The sequence below is a fragment of the Chiroxiphia lanceolata genome, chromosome 8 (assembly GCF_009829145.1).
Source record: "Chiroxiphia lanceolata isolate bChiLan1 chromosome 8, bChiLan1.pri, whole genome shotgun sequence".
Taxonomy (NCBI): Eukaryota; Metazoa; Chordata; class Aves; order Passeriformes; family Pipridae; genus Chiroxiphia; species Chiroxiphia lanceolata.
In genome coordinates, this window is record NC_045644.1 from 6,820,901 (window position 1) to 6,839,158 (window position 18,258).

Here is an 18,258-nt window from a genome sequence, read left to right on the forward strand (position 1 = left end):
TCAACTGGAAAACAGGGATCCTCTTAATGCTCAGAATGTATATGCGAATATATATAATATTATCTAATACAGGCATGCATATTAACATTAAATCATCATTGTCTCTTCTGAAAATGTGACTCCAGTAAGCACAAGGACACCTACTAAATTTTATAGATTCTGTAGCTGACTTAGACCTTAACCCAAATAAATACTGGTGCAATGACTGGTGCTGGACCATGTCTGAGGCTTAAGGAAACATGCCTGTCCGCCAATAGACACATGTATATTCTTGACTGAAATTCATCCAACAAATCTTATTAAATAGAGTTATGCAATTTTATTTTCAGGGGGAAAAAAAGGAACTGCCTCTATGTCCAGGATCACCGTGTCCAGGCGGGAGCACTGCCACTGGACACCACATCCCAGGGCAGAGGAGCCAACTCAACGCAGCAGAGCCCGGTGCCGACAGAGCACAGCGGGGAGGCTGTTGCCCACTGGAACCCTCTTCCCAGCCACATGGCAGGGAGGCCACGGCACAGCTGAAGTGTGGATGTATTAGGAAAATCCCACGATCGGTGTAACAATGACAGACGAGCAGATCGTGCCATCTGGAGCTGATGGGCTCCCGGCTACATGTCACCACGATTTATCTTCCAGATTACGTGTCTGCTGATGCGCTGGATTTACAGCAGCTCCTCACATGACAATATCCCTGTGCGGCAGCTGCACACTAACAACCTGCACATTGTAATTTAAAGATACTCACAGAAGCCAAGGCAGCCCAGGCAGGGGAAGCCTTACAGCTGGGGACTGCTTGGGGCTGTGCCGGGCACTGATGTCCCTCTCCCAGAACAGGCTATCCCATCCTCACTTTAAGCAAACCAGACTGATTAAACACAACAACACTGTAAACTCACAGGTTCTCACTATCACCCAGCAGTCTCCCCAGCCCTTGCCATGGAGGCAGAAACCACGTTTGGCTGCCAGGAGAGTGCACAGTGCAGCCACATTGAGACTCACACCCAAAAATAGGAAAAACCCCAAGCCCAGCATCTAACTGATGCCAAAAGCACCCAAGTAGACAGACAAAGGACTAATCTCCTATGAAGTGTCATAAACATAACTTTGAAATACCCCAAATGCCAATGAAGTCCTGCCTTTGTTCAAACTAGTGCAATTCCCTCCAAGAAAAAAAAGGAGAGGGGAAGACAACCTCAACAAGCAGGTGGGGGCAACACTGAGGGCTATTCCTACTATTAAGATCTTCTCCACTGAGGAGAGGTGATGCACCATCCAGTCTTCTCACCTGTCTGTGACACTGCCACAAATCCCTCCTCCAACTCCTCATACTCCCTCTGGTATCCTTACAGTTTGGCCACATCTTCTGTCGTGCATCTTACTGTGAGCAGCACTGAGAATTGTCAAATTCAGCAAATTTCTGATAAACTGTACAGTCAATTGAATAAAATCAAAACCTTTCCCTTCTCTCAGCCTCTGTTTTCACACTTGACATGTCGAGCACTTTCCAGTTAGATTTAATGAACAGAAAGTGTTCTCTCCTTATTCCCTAAAGGCAAATACTACTTTTCTATCTCCTGGGGAAAAAAATTGCTCAAAATCTGCTTCCTTTTGATCAAGAAACAGAGAGAGAAAGACTAAATGTTTCCTAAATTAGCTTAGTAGTATCCAGAAATAGTCAAAAAGTCACTATAATGGATATATATATCTCTCCATACAATGAAGAATATGTACCTTCTCACCATAATTGATCACTGGGAGGAAGGGATTTGTTTCCAGGGGAGAGGCCAAATTTCCCGCTCATGATAATGGAGATTCAGTGTCTGACAGGCACGTAGATACACCTTACTGGAAAAGCTGTGAGGACACAACTTGCTTTGTCCCTTCCAGCTTTAAACCAGTGTCCTACCACAGCCTCATCCAAGCACAAATGATACTCATAGGGCCACAGGGGGGAAATGGGGGAAAAAAAAAGTTCTGCATTTCCAAAAATTCCCTGCTTTTTCTTGGCTTTTTCTCCTCTTCATGAGCTGCTTTTCCAGAAGGTATTTAAGCTGTTATCCCTCAAGCTGTGCTTATCCCAGCACAGGATGTAGCCTGTCAGTGCCCAGCACTGGGGATCACAACAACCCGCAGAGTGCTGAGTGAATTATGCTTCTCCCTCCCATCCCTCCCTGTGCTGCACCATTCACCATCCAGCTGCACCATTACACGGCTCAAAAAGTGAGGAAAAATTCCAAAAGAAACAAAAACACTCTATGAAATCAGAGTCTGATCTCAGCATTGCTCTGAGCAGAGGAGAATCTCGACACCCTGAGTGCTTCCTCCTCTTCTCAGAGACAGCCAAGCACCGCCTGTGCTGCCTCCTGACCACACACCTGCCCAGCAAAGAGCTGGCTTATCTACACCAGAGAGGCCCAAATGCCATCCAGCATCCCAGCAAAGCAACATTTCAGCCTTTTTCTGTAAACAGTGTGGATGTCTCAGCTACCTGCTTGGAATTCCTACAGAGCATCTCCAAGGGTAACAGAACCAAGTGCTGACACTGAATCATCCCCAGACAGGAACCTCTCCCCAAAAGGCCCTTCCCAGCTGCTCTAAGCAAACCAAGGCTGACTTTGCATATACGTAGGCATTTGTTTTTCCTTTTAAAATTGCCGTGTTAATTGCTGGCTGACTCCACTGGCTCCAGCAGGAGTGGGGGAGCCCAGACACAGCTGCTGCCATATCCCTGGTGTGGGAGGAGATGCTGGTCCAGTCAGTGCTTGGTTTTTTTTAATAAATATGTAATTTACAATATCGAACAAAATATGGAATAAATACCACTTGTCACTATCCAATGCTACAACTTCCCTTAAGCCTGTAATTACTTACAAAAGCCTTTCAGTACTGCACAGATCTCCCACAGATTTTCACTCAGTAAATTCAGGCTGAAGCTGATGACTGTCAGCTGTGAGACAGGAGTTGATTTCAGCCTATTTATCCTCCAGTTTGATCTATCCCACGGATGAGGAGAAGAAACGAATTACATGTTATGTATGTTTACTGAAGTCCTCCAGGAGCTCCAGCCGTGGCGTGGCTGTGCAGGTCACACTGACCATGGTCCCCTCTGGCAATGGCTCTGCAGGGGATGCCAGTGGCCAATGAGGAGAAGGGGATGAAAAGAGTACAGCTCATCTCCCAGGTGAAAAATGGGGAATGGTACCGGAGACCCCATCCTGCTCAGCCCTGGGGACCCTGTCCCCAGGCGTCCCTGAGAGTCCCCAGCCAAACACACCTCACAGCATCAGGAATCTCCACTCTGGTGGCCCAGTCACTGACTAAAACACACCCTACATTTAACTGATCACTGCCCAAGGTGTGCAAAGCCCAGACAACACCGGGGGGGGGGTTTCCAGCACCATTCCAGCAGTGCACACCCACACCCCATGTGCCACCAGCTGCGGAGCCTCATGGTGGGACACCAGCTCTGCCACTGCTTGGAACAGGTTCTAGTTTGGATCTTTAGACACAAGGTGTTTTTTCATGTCTTTTGGGCAAGAAGTACTCAGAACACATTAATGTCTTGCTCTGTTAACAAAGAAACTATGGCAACACACACAGAGCTGCCAAGAGAATTAGTGAAACAAGGTTTAGTAGTTAATAAGCAGCCAGATGATGTCAGACTCATCTATTAAGACCAGTTTATATCTGCCTATTAGAACTTAATGTCCCAGAAAGTTGGGTTGGCCAGGATTAAACAGTCTTCCTTTAAGCCCAATTATCAGTAATAAAACCAATTTTCTAAAGAATGGGGTAGAATTATCCAAAATGTGGCCAGACCAAGCCTGCATTTCATAGCAGGACTATAATGTTCCTTTTGTTAAGGAGCAATTTTCTAGATGTCAGAGACGTGAATCAAAATTTAATGTGTGTGTGTGTGTTATGGAAATGGCAATTGCAGCAGTTGCTTGCAGCACACGTCCTGCCAGGCAGTACACGCAGAGGAAACCAAAGGCTTTTATTCCCATTTATGCCAGTGCATTTCTGAGTGCACTGAAATTGTTCTTCTTTCTAATTGAGGTGATCAAGAATTCTTAAGAAAATTTTTTCAGTAAAATTAGTTTCTAAAATGGAATAATAATTATTTTATAGAAAAGCGCTGAGTTGCAGATATACCTGCAGAGGGTTCTGTTTACCTAGTTGGGCATGTCCACCATGAGGAGACCCTGTGGTCCTCACAGCTCTGCATGGTCAGAAACCCTACTAATTACAGTTCAGGGGGAGTTAGGGACTGTTGGTGATGTCTCCCGAGCCCAAAGGGAAACACACTGACATGGTTAGTCTGTAACCCAACACTGTGGAAGACCTGGAGACACGAAGCAACACACGTCTCACCATCAGCCTAATCCAAGGGCTTTGGCCAGCATCAACTCAAAAACAGTATAGAATAGTAATGTTTGTATGGAAAGAATGTGGCATACAGTGAACACAAACTAACTGAAAAAAATATTAAGAGATTGCCAGTCAGTGCAAGCTCGAAAACTGCCATAAATCCATGTCAGTGTATTCCTTGACTCTATTACCAGGGTATCAGAATAATGGTTACTGGAGTTTCGAAACCAGATAAGGTTTCTACCAAGTCAGAGATGAAAGGGGTTGAGGCTACGGAGCAAGCTCAGATCCTCCACAGGGGCAACTGTTCCTCCATGTCCTCCCTGGCACAACAGGCCAGGCACTGTGAGCACCACTCCCCACCCCAGCGGGTCAGCACCACGCTCTCCAGAGTGCCCAAACTCGTCCCCCAGATGGAAAAGGTGTTCCCTCCCTCCCTCTGGCACTGTCCCCTGGTCTCAGACCAAAGGTCAACCTTCATGGGTCAGAGGTCCTGGGCACCAGCCAGGGTCCACCTCAGTCCCTCCCCAAGCAGCCACCATGTCAAGGCTTCACTATGCATCCAACTCCTCCCCAGTTTCAGGCAGAACTTCTATTCTTGCAGAGCTGCTCCCTAAGCAGTTTCCTCCCAGTCCCTGCTGTTCCTCCCAGTTTCCCCTCTGCTGCTGCTGCCATTGCCAGAGATGCCGCAGGGGCAGGAGCACCCCCCAGACTGCCTGACACTCCTCTCTGTCTCTGTCTCGCTCTATTCTTAGCAACTCCCAGCTCACCAATCCTTTAAACCATCTCATCTCTGACCTACTGCATCTTCTGCACCTTCCCTTCATTTCAGTCTCCAGTGCTGCTTCCCCTGCAATCAATCAGAAACTCTCAATGCTTTAAGAGGGAAAGACAGGATGTTATTTCTGGACAGTTCCCGGCTCTCTCCTGAGTGTGTCTGACTCCTTCCGCTCCCTTTACGCTCAATGCAGAATTAAAGTCTCTGGCAACAAACTCCTCCTCCACTTCCTAAAGCTTTTTGTGCCATCCATCTCTAACCACGGTGTCCGAACTTCAGCCGAGCCCAGAGGAGCTGCCAGGCGTTCAGAGCATGGTACAGCCAGACAGGGGGACACCAGGGAACAGGGGCTGGATCTCCCAGCATTGACTGGGATCAGCCACTGCCTTCCCAGAGCCAGCACCCACAAGTGGCCGCCTCCACAGCCACCCTGAGCCTGACTGTGCTCACAACATGACAGTCTGCCCAATTTTGCCCAATTTCAAGATACCTGGCAGCTTCCCACTACAACGTGGTGACTGGAAGAGAGGTGTGCTTCTGGTGCTCCTGCCAGAGCTGGCTGGTCACAAGCAGTGGGAGAGAGAGCTCCTCTAAGCCACCACGGCCCACAGACAGCACAGGCAGCTGCATGTGAGCCCTGGCCAGACCCTGTCACCCTGACACACCTTGGCAGTCCTGGTGTTTCAGGAACACAGAGCACAAGATTTAATGGAATTTCTCATGTGTACGCAACGCCTCTGCAAAGAAAAACATTAAACAGCTTTAAAAGCTCGGCTCTTTATGTGAACATCATGGGAGAGATATGGAAACGTTCTCTTCTCTGTGAAGTGAACAGCTGAGTAACTCGTACCAGATGGACCATATTTGGATTTCTCTCTCATAAATACAATATTCACCATTTGGAATAAAACGAGTGGAGCAGCTGTCCATTGTCCCCACTTGGAGGGGGTTTGCTCATTAAATAAGCAGAAGCCAAGTAGCTGTGGAAGGAGAATCACAGAATCATTTAGGCTGGAAAAGACCTCCAAGATCATTGAGTCCAACCTGTGACTGATCCCCACCTTGGCAACTAGACCTTAGCACTGAGTGCCACATCCAGTCACTCCTTGAATCCCTCTAGGAATAGGGACTTCACCACCTCCTTGGGCAGCCCCTTCCAATGCCTGACCACCCTTTCCATGAAGAAATTCTTTTAATGTTCAACCTGAACCTCTCCTGGCAGAGGTTGAGCCTGTATCCTCTTGTCCTGTCACACATTACCAGTCAATGCAAGCACAAAAAATGCCATAAATTTGTGTCAATGAATCCCTGACTCTCTAACACCAGAGTATTGGAATAACGATTACTGGAATTTCAAAACCAGATAAGGTTCCTACTAAGACAAGAGTCCTCTAATTTCCTCCTATGAGCAGTGCCACTGGAGGGGGTACAGCTGTTCCCTTAATCCACTGCACAAAGGAAGGGTTGGAATTTATGGAAGGTTGCTTTTCCTGTCTGTATTTTTCTACACAAACCCCGCAACAGCTACAAAAATAAGCAATAATTAAATTGTAACCTAATCTATTGTCTTATTCATTATAAATTATGAATTACTGTATTATGGACACTCATTAAATGCAGAAGGCTGCTAAATAAAATATATCGATATTCATAACTCCTCGACCCAGTGCCCATACAACTTAATGCCAGACTTGCATGACTCCAGCAAGGCCGACAGCAGGCTGTGCTGGGAGGATTTGGGTCCTGCTGGAGTAGGCGTAGAAGGAGCATAAATCTAAACTAGGGATGAGATGACTCAGCTGAGACCGTTCGAATGAGGCAGATGATAAAAATACCCAAAAGACGTAAGGCAAATCTCAAAAACACTCCTTTGGTTCTAAACCGGCAAGACTGGGCCATGTTTTCTCACTCATTGCCAAACCAAGCTCTGCAGCAAGGTGGGATTAAGGCTGGGATGAGCCATGGATCAGCTGCTGGGGCTCAAACCCGCACGGCTCCCCCAGCTCAGCTCTGCATCCTCCCACCATCACCCTCCTTGCACTGCTCTGGTGACACAGCTCGTTTCAAGGCTGATTGGAAAATGTTGGGAAATGCTCTGAATGGCTGGAGATGAACAGCAAACCCACAGCAAGGTCTGGAGCATTGGCATCCCCAGAGCACTGACAGGTCCGTCAGCTCCACACCATGGAGGAGAGAAGCTCCCACAGCACAGTGTGGGAGAAAGACAATGCCAGTGCCCTTCTCTTGCCAAATTAAATCTCTCCAAGGACAGACATTCATTTCTTTCAGGCTTCAGTTCTGGAGCAGAATAAGCCATCTTTATCTTATTATTTTAAAAGGCAAATTTTTCTTAGGAAAGTGGAGCTTTGCCTCTCTCAGAAGTAAGGATTTTCTCTCCATAATTGCCATTAAGTAATGGACACTCATTTAATTAAAGGCTCACTGTAATTTGACAAGAATCTCTAGAAATAATTTCTCCCTCGAATTACCTCCTTGAGTGGTTTTCTGACAAGACTTAATTGAGGGAACAACCTTAACCAGGAGTGGGGGAAGCTCCCAGAGCCCCAGCCGTGAGCCTTAGGGATGAGGGTTGGTGGATCTGAAACACAGTCAATGGGTTCTTATGCCCCTCTGAATCACCCTGGAGTCCCAAAACATTTTTCAGGAAGGAATCTGAACCCTTGCCTTAATCCATCCTTGTCCCTATCAATGGCCCAGCAGAGTGAGGGGAAATGGGAACTGTCACAGAAGAGCATTTGATGTTCCTATTTTTAATTAATAATGTCAAACATGTTCTGCACATTTCAGTGGGGTTTGAGAGACGTGCGCATTGTAAGCGACTCCTTGTTAACTAATTATGAAATGCAAAGTCATTGCCAATTTACCATCACCAGACAATGCTACAGCTGCTTTCACATGACACAATAGGCTTAGGTTTTAAGACAGATCCTTCAAAGGCAGCAAGTGATGAGGAGGAAAATCGGGCCCTTTTCATGGTGACAATTGAGGATCCCCACTGTTTTGAACAGAGAACTCACTCTGAGACTGAAATATTGTATTCCTGCTATGATACCTGAAGCTGTTACCTCGAAATAATTGAAGACACAGGGGTGGTTTTCTCTCTTATTTTTCCATTTCCTTATTCACTTCCCCACAGTTCACCCAGTCGCTCTCAGTGACGTGTTTGCTCAGCATCTGCCACATCCTTGCAGGCAGCACATGAACACGAGAATACAGATGCTGGAAGCTGGGCTCCAGCTGACTCTGGTTTCGGAGACGAGGCTGCAGCCTGACAGTGTGTCTTTAATAACCATATCTCACATTAGCAGAACATCTTTGTTTATGCCGAACACACCACATGACATTCAGCAGTATACAAGGAAGAAGGAGCGTAATTAAATCTGTACTGTAATTGTCAAAACAAACAAGCAACATTTATTTTGCTCATTTGCTGATATAGATTCGCAGTGGAAACAGAAAAATGAAAGTGGTGGGTGGTGGATGTGGTGGATGGAGGGACTGTGGAGGAGGGTGGAGAGGTTGGGTGATGAATGGCCAGGCACTGGGAGCCGCTGCCGGCGTTCCATTGGGGATGGGAGAGCCGTGGTGCAGAGAGCAGGGTTACAGACAGAAAAGGCAACAAGAGCAACAGAGCAAGCCGCCCCACACCCTCATTTGCATCCCTCAGAGTTCTCCTCTTAATTGCTTTTTAATTAACTGCCAGTAATTAGTGTCACCCAAGCAGACTCAGCAAAGCGCCTCTTAATGGCATCTCCCTGCCCTACAAAAGCAGTGTGTTTTAATTAGGGGCAGATCTTGGCCAGGTCATCAGGTCTGTGTGTACCTCCCACCAAACCCACCTCCCTGGTGCTGACTCACTGGTCACGCTGCACCAGGGTGGCCACTGGGCTCCCAGAAGAATAAAAAAAAAAAAAGGAGGATTTGTGTGTGTCACCCAGCTCGGGGCGCACTGATCCCATAACACCACCCAAGGCAACTCTGACTGCCAAGGCTGGACACACACAGGTTTGATGTCTGGTGGGCAGCCATGGCACTGCACCAGGGAAGCCTTGGTGTCAGAGGCACCAACAGAAAGGAATGAGTTTTAAAACAATATTAAGTGATAAGTCTAAAAGAAGCAGAAGCTCCAACAGAAGAATCAGGTACCCTTTTCCCATCCCATCTGTCTCTTCCCCCGGTTCATCTCCAGCACTCCAGGTGCACAGACTCACGGGGTGCCCCCAAGGACACTCCTCATGCTCCTGGTGCCAAGTGTGGGACCACAAGTCCAACACAGGGGCACAGCCCAGCCTGGAGGCTCCCAGCCCATTGCAGCGGATGCTTCCTGCCCAGGCCAAAGCATCACTCCTTGGACCCGACCTCATCAGTCAAATCAGTGACTGTAACACCTGGACATCCATGTGCCTACACAGAGGGACTGTGAGACCCAAAGGGACACTCTCCACCAAGGACAAACCAACACAGCCTAAGCAAGAGCATCACTACTGGTTGGTGCTGGGACCACCTGGGCAAACACCGTCATGTGCTCGCAGTCAACAAATCCATTAAGAGTTTACCTGCAGGCAGGTGTGTACCACATCCTGATGTACCAAACATCCCCCTCGGAAGCACCTGTAGGAAGGAACCCAGGTATGTAGGACATGGATCTGACAATTCTGTACAGCTCTGCTTGAGCTCAACGCCTGCAAACACAGCTGCATTGAGACCTACTTTGCAGCAAACCTTATGCTGAAATTGCATTGTGTTAGGACACAAAGAACTTGCAAGCACTGGGGCTTCCCAGAAAGGCTTTAAAACAATCCTGGGCAATGGAGCTACCATTTAGGTCACACATGGGAAGTCTGAACTTGGGCATGTCAGAACAACCTTAATCACACTCCCAACAGCAGGTCCACATGAGGAACACCGGCTGTGACAAGCTGGGGGCTACCTGAGGGCTGTAAGGAGAAGCTGTACAGAGAGGTTACGTCCATGTTACATCCATATCCTACTGGAAAGAATTACCTTTTTTTTAACAAATGTGCCTATAATTATGGCATCTTACATTTAATGATTATTCTTGATGGCAGTTACAGATCTGACCTTTCCCTGCCCCCTAAGAAGGTTGTTGGTGGTGGCAGAGAAGAGGCTCTCTGACAGCACTGGTCAGACAGCTCCAGGCAGAACGACACCTATATCCAGATTTTGCCAAGGCTTGCAAACTGCTCACAGGAGACTGCTAATGAAACCTAGGGGAGGCCTCCCTGAAACCAGGAAGGGTCTTACAGCACCCACTCTGGCTCCAATCCCACCTGCCCATGGAAAGGCCACATCCCAACCCCATTGCAAGCTCACTGTGCTGCTCTGCTCTCCTTCTTGTTCCTGTGACAAGGTCAGAGCCTGAGTTGGCTGCCAGGTGCCCAGAGCAGGGGTACCTGGGGTGCAGACAGCTACACACATACGTGCCCTGACAGCCTTGGGCAGTTAAACAGAGAGAGGAGCAAACACAGAGCACCAGCCAGCCAGGCACAGCCACCACAGCATCACTCCTGCATCACTCCCTGCCCAAAATGACAGTTTATTGTTGCTATTTTTCTTTATGCTCTGTGACATTAACAGGGTAAATTTAGAAACAACAGTCTATTTCTTTATATAGCAACAGCCAACCTGTGGAAAGCAGTGCCCCGAGACTGCGGGAGAACAGATTCCCCAGTCGGGTTTTTTTAAGGGTTGTCAGGTTGTGTTACCACTCACAGGCTGACGAGCTCAGGGAGCAATAGGGACACTCACACTTTGCCAAGGCGTGCACTGACAGGCAGGAGATGCTCCTGCCCAGCTGCACTGGGCTGCCTGGCTCCCGTCAGTACCTGCTGGCACGGCAACACCTGGAGACAGGGGCTGGGATGGCTCAGGGATCTCATTTGGAGTAAGTGTAGTACAGAAAGTTAAGGAGTGTTGGTTAGGAAAAATGAGAACAAAATGAGTCAGTAGCTTTTCACAAGATGGGCAGAGGTTCTACTAAGGGAGAGACCAGCCCTGCCCCCTGTTCGGAGCAGCCCTGGTGCCAGGGCTCTGGTGGCAGAGGAGACCCTGCCCTCGCCCCCACGCCGGCACCACACACAGCAGCCCCAGGTCCATAACCAGACCTTCCTGTTGCCATGGAAATACAGATAATAACCAGCAGCAAGAGTAATTGTAGAGATGGACCAGTTGCTACCATGAAATCCAATGCACTTTATCACACTGTAAGAGTATCCCATCCTCCTGCAACCGCACAACCGCATCCTGGAGAGATGGAGTCACTTGAGAGAAGGAAAAACAACAAGGCTTTGTATTTAAAAGATTGGGAGAATGGCTTACAAGGACATTCAAAGTAGACAGGCCATGGCTAACCTCAGTACCATATCACTTGGAAAGGTCCTCACATGGTATTTGGAGGATTTTAAATGTTAATTAATAGGAAAGTTAGCAATGCTAATAATTACCAATGCTTTTACAAGAAAGAGCCACATGAAATCCAATCACCGCAGGTAATTGAAGTCCTCAGATCTGGCATATTTTTTCTGTGCACCTAAAGAGAGCCACAAAGGCTGTTCAGGGCATAGAGGAGAAGGACCTGCCCACTTCTTGTTTAACTTTGTGTTCTATGCTGCAACAAACACAGAGGTATTGTGACAAAATTACTGGGCTCACAGTGGCAACCGGCATGTGATGATCACACATGAGCATTTTTAAGCGAGAACCTAAAAACAGTTGAGAACAAGACAGAATTCAGCACTTCCATTTTTTTTTTAAATTACATGAGAGCCTTTAAGAGGTCTGAGACTGAAAAATAGGTCTTTTGTGGAAACAACCTTCCTCATTCTATTCAATCACACATTCTATCGTTTATTTTATGTCTCCTGATTATCCCTGTTTTTCCCAAATCAGTCCAGGAGCACTGGAGATTCCTGCAGGCTCAGCGTGTAACAGCTTCGAGACAAGAACTCTTTGTAACATCGAAGCCTCAGGAATACTTTTTACAATCAGCTGCTTCTGGTTTTCAATCAAAAGGGGCTTTTACTACTTGCCACACCAGCAAATCCATTGTAGGGCATGAAAGACAGTCTTGTTCCTCCTGCTGTGTCAGTGGGGCTGGTGATGACTACAGAACACTGGGAAAGTACACCAAAAAAAGTCAGTTGTGCACTGGCCAGATCAGTCTGACAACTGTTCTATTGCATTAGTGAATCCATAGAGAGCTGATCATGGCAGGGGCGTTGGAAATAGATAATCCTCAAGGTCCCTTCCAATCCAAACTAGTCTGGGATTCTGTGAGCACAAACCATTTGGATTCTACACAAAGGAAAGCCAACACTCACTCAGCAGTAGCTCAGCAGAAGCACTTCTGTCCCTGTTTCTCATCTGTGGGTGTCGCTTTCTAACACTCCACAATTACACTGCTGCACAGACACAATTACAGCAGTGAAGGGTGGTCTCTGCTGCAGCGATTCACCCCACTGGAGCACCACAAAGAAAATCAAAAAGAATAGAAAAATAATCTCCTCGAAAAAGGGTTGGACCGGCAGCTATGCTCATTTCTTGGCAACTGGATGGATCAGCACCACGGAAATACAGTGATGTCTGGTTTGGCGTTGGGGTTTTTTTTAACACATGCATATTAATGAACACACGGGCATCCACCACGAACTCCTCCGTGGCTCAGGAGCAGAGCAGTGGTGCTCTCCCCACATGGAAGGTCCCTTCAGCACGGCCCCCCCAGCACATCCACTGCCACCAGAGCATCCACAGCCGTGATCAATGCCCTCACACACAGTGGGCCAAAGGAGCCCCCTCAGCCAACAGTTCTAAAAGGGGGTTGGCACTGAACCACAACAGAAAAACCTCATCTCCGCCAACAGGCAGTGGAGGCAGCTCAACAGTTTTTCTCCCTCAACAAGGCTGCACCTGGGAAGGTTCAGGTTGGACATCAGGAAGAATTTCTTCACGGAAAGGGTGGTCAGGCATTGGAAGGGGCTGCCCAAGGAGGTGGCGAAGTCACTGTCCCTGGAGGTATCCAAGAAACAAATGGACATGGTACTCAGTGCTCTGGGCTGGGTGACAAGTGGGGATCTGGCAGAGGTTGGACTCGGTGACCTTGGAGGTCTTTTCCACAACCAGTGATTCTGTGTGACAAATCTATTCAAAAGGCCAACATGTGCTTTGTTCACTCGCACTGGGTGGTGAGCAGTGAGCACTGTCTGCATGTGTGTATACTGCTCTTGGAGTTAATTCAGATATTCCCAGTTGAGATCGTTTTCCCTGCGACAGCCTTGTCAACACAGCAATGATGACTTGAAAACAAACTCTGGATTTCCCTCCCAAGAGCAGCCACTGGTGGGGTGTGCAGGCTCCAGGGCGCTATTTTGGGCGCATGGTCCTATCTTTGTCCTGAAGGCTCATGAGCAGCAGACACGCTCCCAAAATACCTTTGGCTGGGATCAATGGATGTGCTGCTTGGCAGAGCTGCTGCTGCAGCATTTTAACGCCTGTGGAAATGCTGCTTCTCCACTGACCCTCCCTTCTGTGACAAACTCAGCTGAAGAGGGGAGACATGGGGCCCAGCAGGGCCGTTGGCTCACCGAGGGTTCAGGAGGGAACCCAACTGCCCCGAGCAGGCTGTGCACCGGCAACCCGGCGGCAGCGCTCGGCACCGGGAGCCACTGGCTCCACACCTGGTGAACATCAACACTGAAGCAGCACCAAGAAGGGATCTGGTCTCCCTGCAACTGCCAGTGTTCCTGCACATGGGTCTGTGTTATGCCACACATTGAGTTGGGCAGGCATTTCCCACAGCCCTGGCAATGGAAGGGGCTCTTTCTCAAAAAGAAGGAAAAATTAGGAGCAAGACAGTATAAATGAGTCACACATGCTGGTGATGTCAGTAAATCTGGGAAGTAAAAAAGGAGCCACAAGAGAGTGATGAATACCTGAAGATATTTTTGCTTGACCTCAGGTAGGAGCAGTGACCCCTTTCAGTGCTCCCTGAAGTCAACGAGAAGCCTGTTCTTTCTTTTGGAGGTGTCAGAACAGATTCACTCAATGGACAGACCACACTGATGTATCCAAGCAACCGAGCATCATGGGATGGCCCACCCAGTACCTGCAGGAGCACAGGATGGGTGGCCATAACTGCTAAGAATTTATTTCAACTCCACAAGAAAAGAGCAGACCCAAATTCACAGTGGGACGTCAAAGAGAATTATTCACCAAGTTCAAATTCTCTGGGGAAAGCAGGCATCCTACTTCTGTGATAAGAAATTCTCTGGAGCACAGTGATGTACCAACTCATGCTGGAAAGAACATCTCTTGACAGAGACTCCAGCCACAGGGAGGAGGGAAGCCAGGTCTCACAGCGGCAAGCAGAGTAGAGGGCATCACCCTCCCCTCCAGCAGGTACCACTGAGGGCTGCAGGGGGGCTGAGGTGACCCTTGGGAGAGCCACAAACACACTGCACAGCACCTTGGGGTGCTGGTGCCCGAGCGTGGGTGGCTTGTGAGGCCTGAGCACATCCCCAGGGCTCTGCATTCACTCAGTGTCCCCACCACCAACACCAACACTGCCAGGGGGCACCGGGGCCACCCGTCTGCCCACTTCCAGCTGCACTAGAATACCCTGGGGAGCAAATCCCCTGAGAATAAGCCCCTGTGCAGCCTCAGTGAGAGAGCAAGAGAAAGGTCAGCATGGAAAACCTCCAATTCAGCACAGAGCAGAGGAGGAGAGTGGCCTTTGGAGAGAGCAGGGGGGGAAGCAGGGCTGCCTTTGGAGATGTCAAACTAAGAGCATGAAAAAATCCAAACAAGACCAGAGGAAACACTAACTAAAATAATTTCCCAAGTAGTGCTGAGGGGCAACCAGTGACTGAATTGTTTGTTGATGTTACTCAGCATTTTGATAAACAGAAGCAATTTGTTCTACTGAAAAGAAACCTGCTATTTTTTAAATAAATTCACACATTGATCTTTACATCAGAAAGCCACGTAGAGAAACACACCACAGGCTGAAACTATTCATTAATCAATCCCTAAGTTCGCCTCGCTGCAGCTGTGCTTGTTTTGACACCTGCTTGCGATGCTCCTGCTGTGGCATTTAAAGTGGAATAAAACCCAGTGGAGCAGAGGAGCAGTGACTGCCAGTGCCCTCGGCCCCCCGCATGGCACACACTGCATCAGAGCAACCACAGAGGTCCTGGGCTGTCACTGCTTTTAAAGGTGTTACCAAGAGATCATTGCAAAGCCCCAGTATTCAAGCAGGAATTGGCAGCTTAAGGCAGCTGCCACATGCCCGTGGGTCTGACTCCCGAAGGAGCCGCAGGCGGAGGATGCGGAGCCATGCCCAGCCGGGATGTCTGAGCAGCACGGTACAGTGCTGCCATTGTCACCCCGGCATGAGCACCTCTTTGCCCTTCAGCTCCACCCAGAATTCCTGCCTGTGTTGTCAGTACAGCTGTGCCTAAGCCTCAGCACTACCCAGTTACTTCAAAAATCCTGGGATGAAGCCAGGCACGCTCATATGCCGGGGCAGAGACCCCAAGCCAACACCTGCTCCCAGATCCCTGTGATTGCCCACTACTGCTGACATATCCACACCCCTTCCCCCAACATGGGTTCATTCCCTGAACAGGCACTGTCTGCCCTCTGGGGAACTCGGAGCTCTGTGCTGAGCTCATGGCAACAGCTCGGACCCAGGCCAGCTCTCCCAGGAGTGTTTGTACCGGTTACAGGAGCACTGGTGTATGAAAGTAAACAAAACATGTCAAGGTCAGGCCCAGGAGGCACTTGAGGTGCCGAGCTCCGGACACTGTTGGGAGCCACTGGCCAGGCCACCTGAGTGGAGATGTCAGGGAAGATCCCAGCCCTTATGTAGACACACAGCCGGAACCATCGGGAGAAGGAATCTTTTCATCCCTGCACTGAAGGTCCTTCTCAGCTGCTTCTGTGCTGGAGGAGCCACTAATCAGTGCTAGTTCAAAGTTCTGAGCAAATCTAGACTCACATTGAAATATGAAATCATGGGGTCTGTTTGCATGTGTATGAATTATTCATGTGCTTACCACATGCGGCATTGAGCCTTTAAAGTGCAAATTATTTGGGACCAAGCTTTAGCCCTATTTTCTGTGAAGCATAAAGCACGTTTTCCAACAGTGCAAACAATCCAAGCCTAATGTGTATCATTTTCTGTGTTCCTGGCTTGCTGGTCTTGCCTGCCAGTTCCCATTAAGGCTGGAAACCAGTAACACACCAAGCAAATGTGCAGTACTCAGCTTTCCCACGGATTCCGTGACATTTGTTTCACAAGGCAGTTTAACACACTACGTACCTTTCACAGGAGATGATCTATATCCTTCTGACAGTGAAATGCACTGAGCTATGGAGATAAAGTTGTATCCAGCCAACAGCAGAGGCAAGAGGAGATTCACCTGAAGTGTTTCTCCTAATCCTCACTGAGAACTGCCTACTCAGAGGAAGAACCTGAGCTTCAGCCTGAGCCCTTCCCACCTCTTCCTTCTGACCTTTGTCAGGCGCCAGAAGTAAAAACACATGGGAGTTGTTCAGGTGACAATCATTCAGTACCTGCATCTCCTCACCAGTCCCAGGTACTGGAAGAGCCCCTGAACACCACCTGAGATGTAAATGAGCACATCAACATTCACACACTGTCACGTCTCCTTGCCTGGCAATGCTCAGAGCCAGCTGTTCCCACACATCCGAAGCACTTTTAATTTTCCATAACTGTCACCTAAAGCAATTTAATTCCTGAAGAACAGCGGGAGAGGCAAAGAGGACACTGACACTTACGTTCTCTTACATGGAGAAGCCAAGCTGCTCCCAGGCTGTCCTGGTGCTCTGTACTTTGGGAGATAAACACCAAAGCAGGGCTCAGCCAGCACAGGTCCTCTCCCTGGTGCACACCTGAGATGTGCTGGCACACACCACGTCTAGGGGTACACCCCATCCACCAGCCCCCCCTCAGAGACTGCCACTGCTCCCTGTGGTACTTTTCTATGACCTGTGGCCACAGAAGTAGTTAGTGATGATTAACTGGGTGGTTCACTCCAGGATGCCGGGGTGAGGTGGTAGAAACTGCTCATTAACAACCACTGCAACCATGAGAGGCTCCACAGCCTACTGAAGGACAAACCATTTGGAACTGGAAAGTAGCTCCATGGAAAAGAGTGGGAAAAGTTGAACCTGCTTTTACATCCCAGGCTGCCTGTGAACAATGGGCTCAGCAATGTCCCCTGCCCAACTATGTCCAGCCAAGCCACACTCACAGAGACTCACCTGTGGCCACGGTGAGTGGAAAGCCAAGTCCTGACCTAGAGGCAGAACACCACTGTGGGTGAGCAACACTCTCAACTTCAAGCATTCCCACAAGAAATAAGGCAATATTTAAAGGGAAACACATGCTGTCCCCTTTCCTGAGTGGCCTTGGGCACACACCCCTCCTCCCGCCAATGCGCTGCAGGGAGACCCCAACCAGCTGTTTCACTAGCACCCCAGTCTCAGATGGTGAAAGTTCCAAACTGCAAAAAGAGCGGCTTTTTCCATTTCTGGGAAGGTTTTTCTTGTCAAGTGCCTCTCACTGACATTCCACCAGGCACAGCGTGGAGGTGACCTTGCACTCAGGTCCGCAGCCGGCACTGACGGCGCAGCTCTCCTGGCAGCCGGTGCTGGTCTCTGTGAGTGACCTGGCACCATCAGCTCCATGTCCTGGGACTTGCAACCCAGGAAGCACAGCTGCAGGCATGGGGGGAATGCCAGCTGAGCCGGCAAGGTCACCATGCCAGCAATGGGGACATGGTGAGGAAGGTGTGCAGATCCTCAGCCCCAACTCAAAGAGAGCCCAATTCCAAGCCAGTTGAGAGGATCATGGCCTCCACAGAATACCCAGAGTATTAATTTGGTCTAACATTTCACTTGAACGGTTCTTCCCAATGACTTTTCCTTGATTGCCTTTGTCCCTCCCTATTTGTCCCTCAAATTGCTACCGTGTTTGTTAATTTTTTCTTACTCCAGCTCCATAAGAACAGCCCCAGCTTCCCTCAGGGCTCTTTTTACCCTGA

At 48.8% G+C, this 18,258-nt stretch overlaps 1 protein-coding gene across 2 annotated transcripts in view; it reads right to left on the minus strand.

Annotated features, from left to right (window-relative positions):
* Positions 1 to 18,258, minus strand: part of STK32C (serine/threonine kinase 32C) — a 65,901-nt gene that overhangs the window by 41,936 nt on the left and 5,707 nt on the right. The window contains exon 1 of one of the 2 annotated variants that reach the window (XM_032695297.1): positions 5,317 to 5,321. The exons of the other annotated variant lie outside the window; for it this stretch is intronic. The gene's annotated coding sequence lies outside the window, so the exon portion shown is untranslated. Of the gene's footprint in view, positions 1 to 5,316; positions 5,322 to 18,258 lie in introns of those variants that run through there. 2 annotated transcript variants of the gene reach the window in all.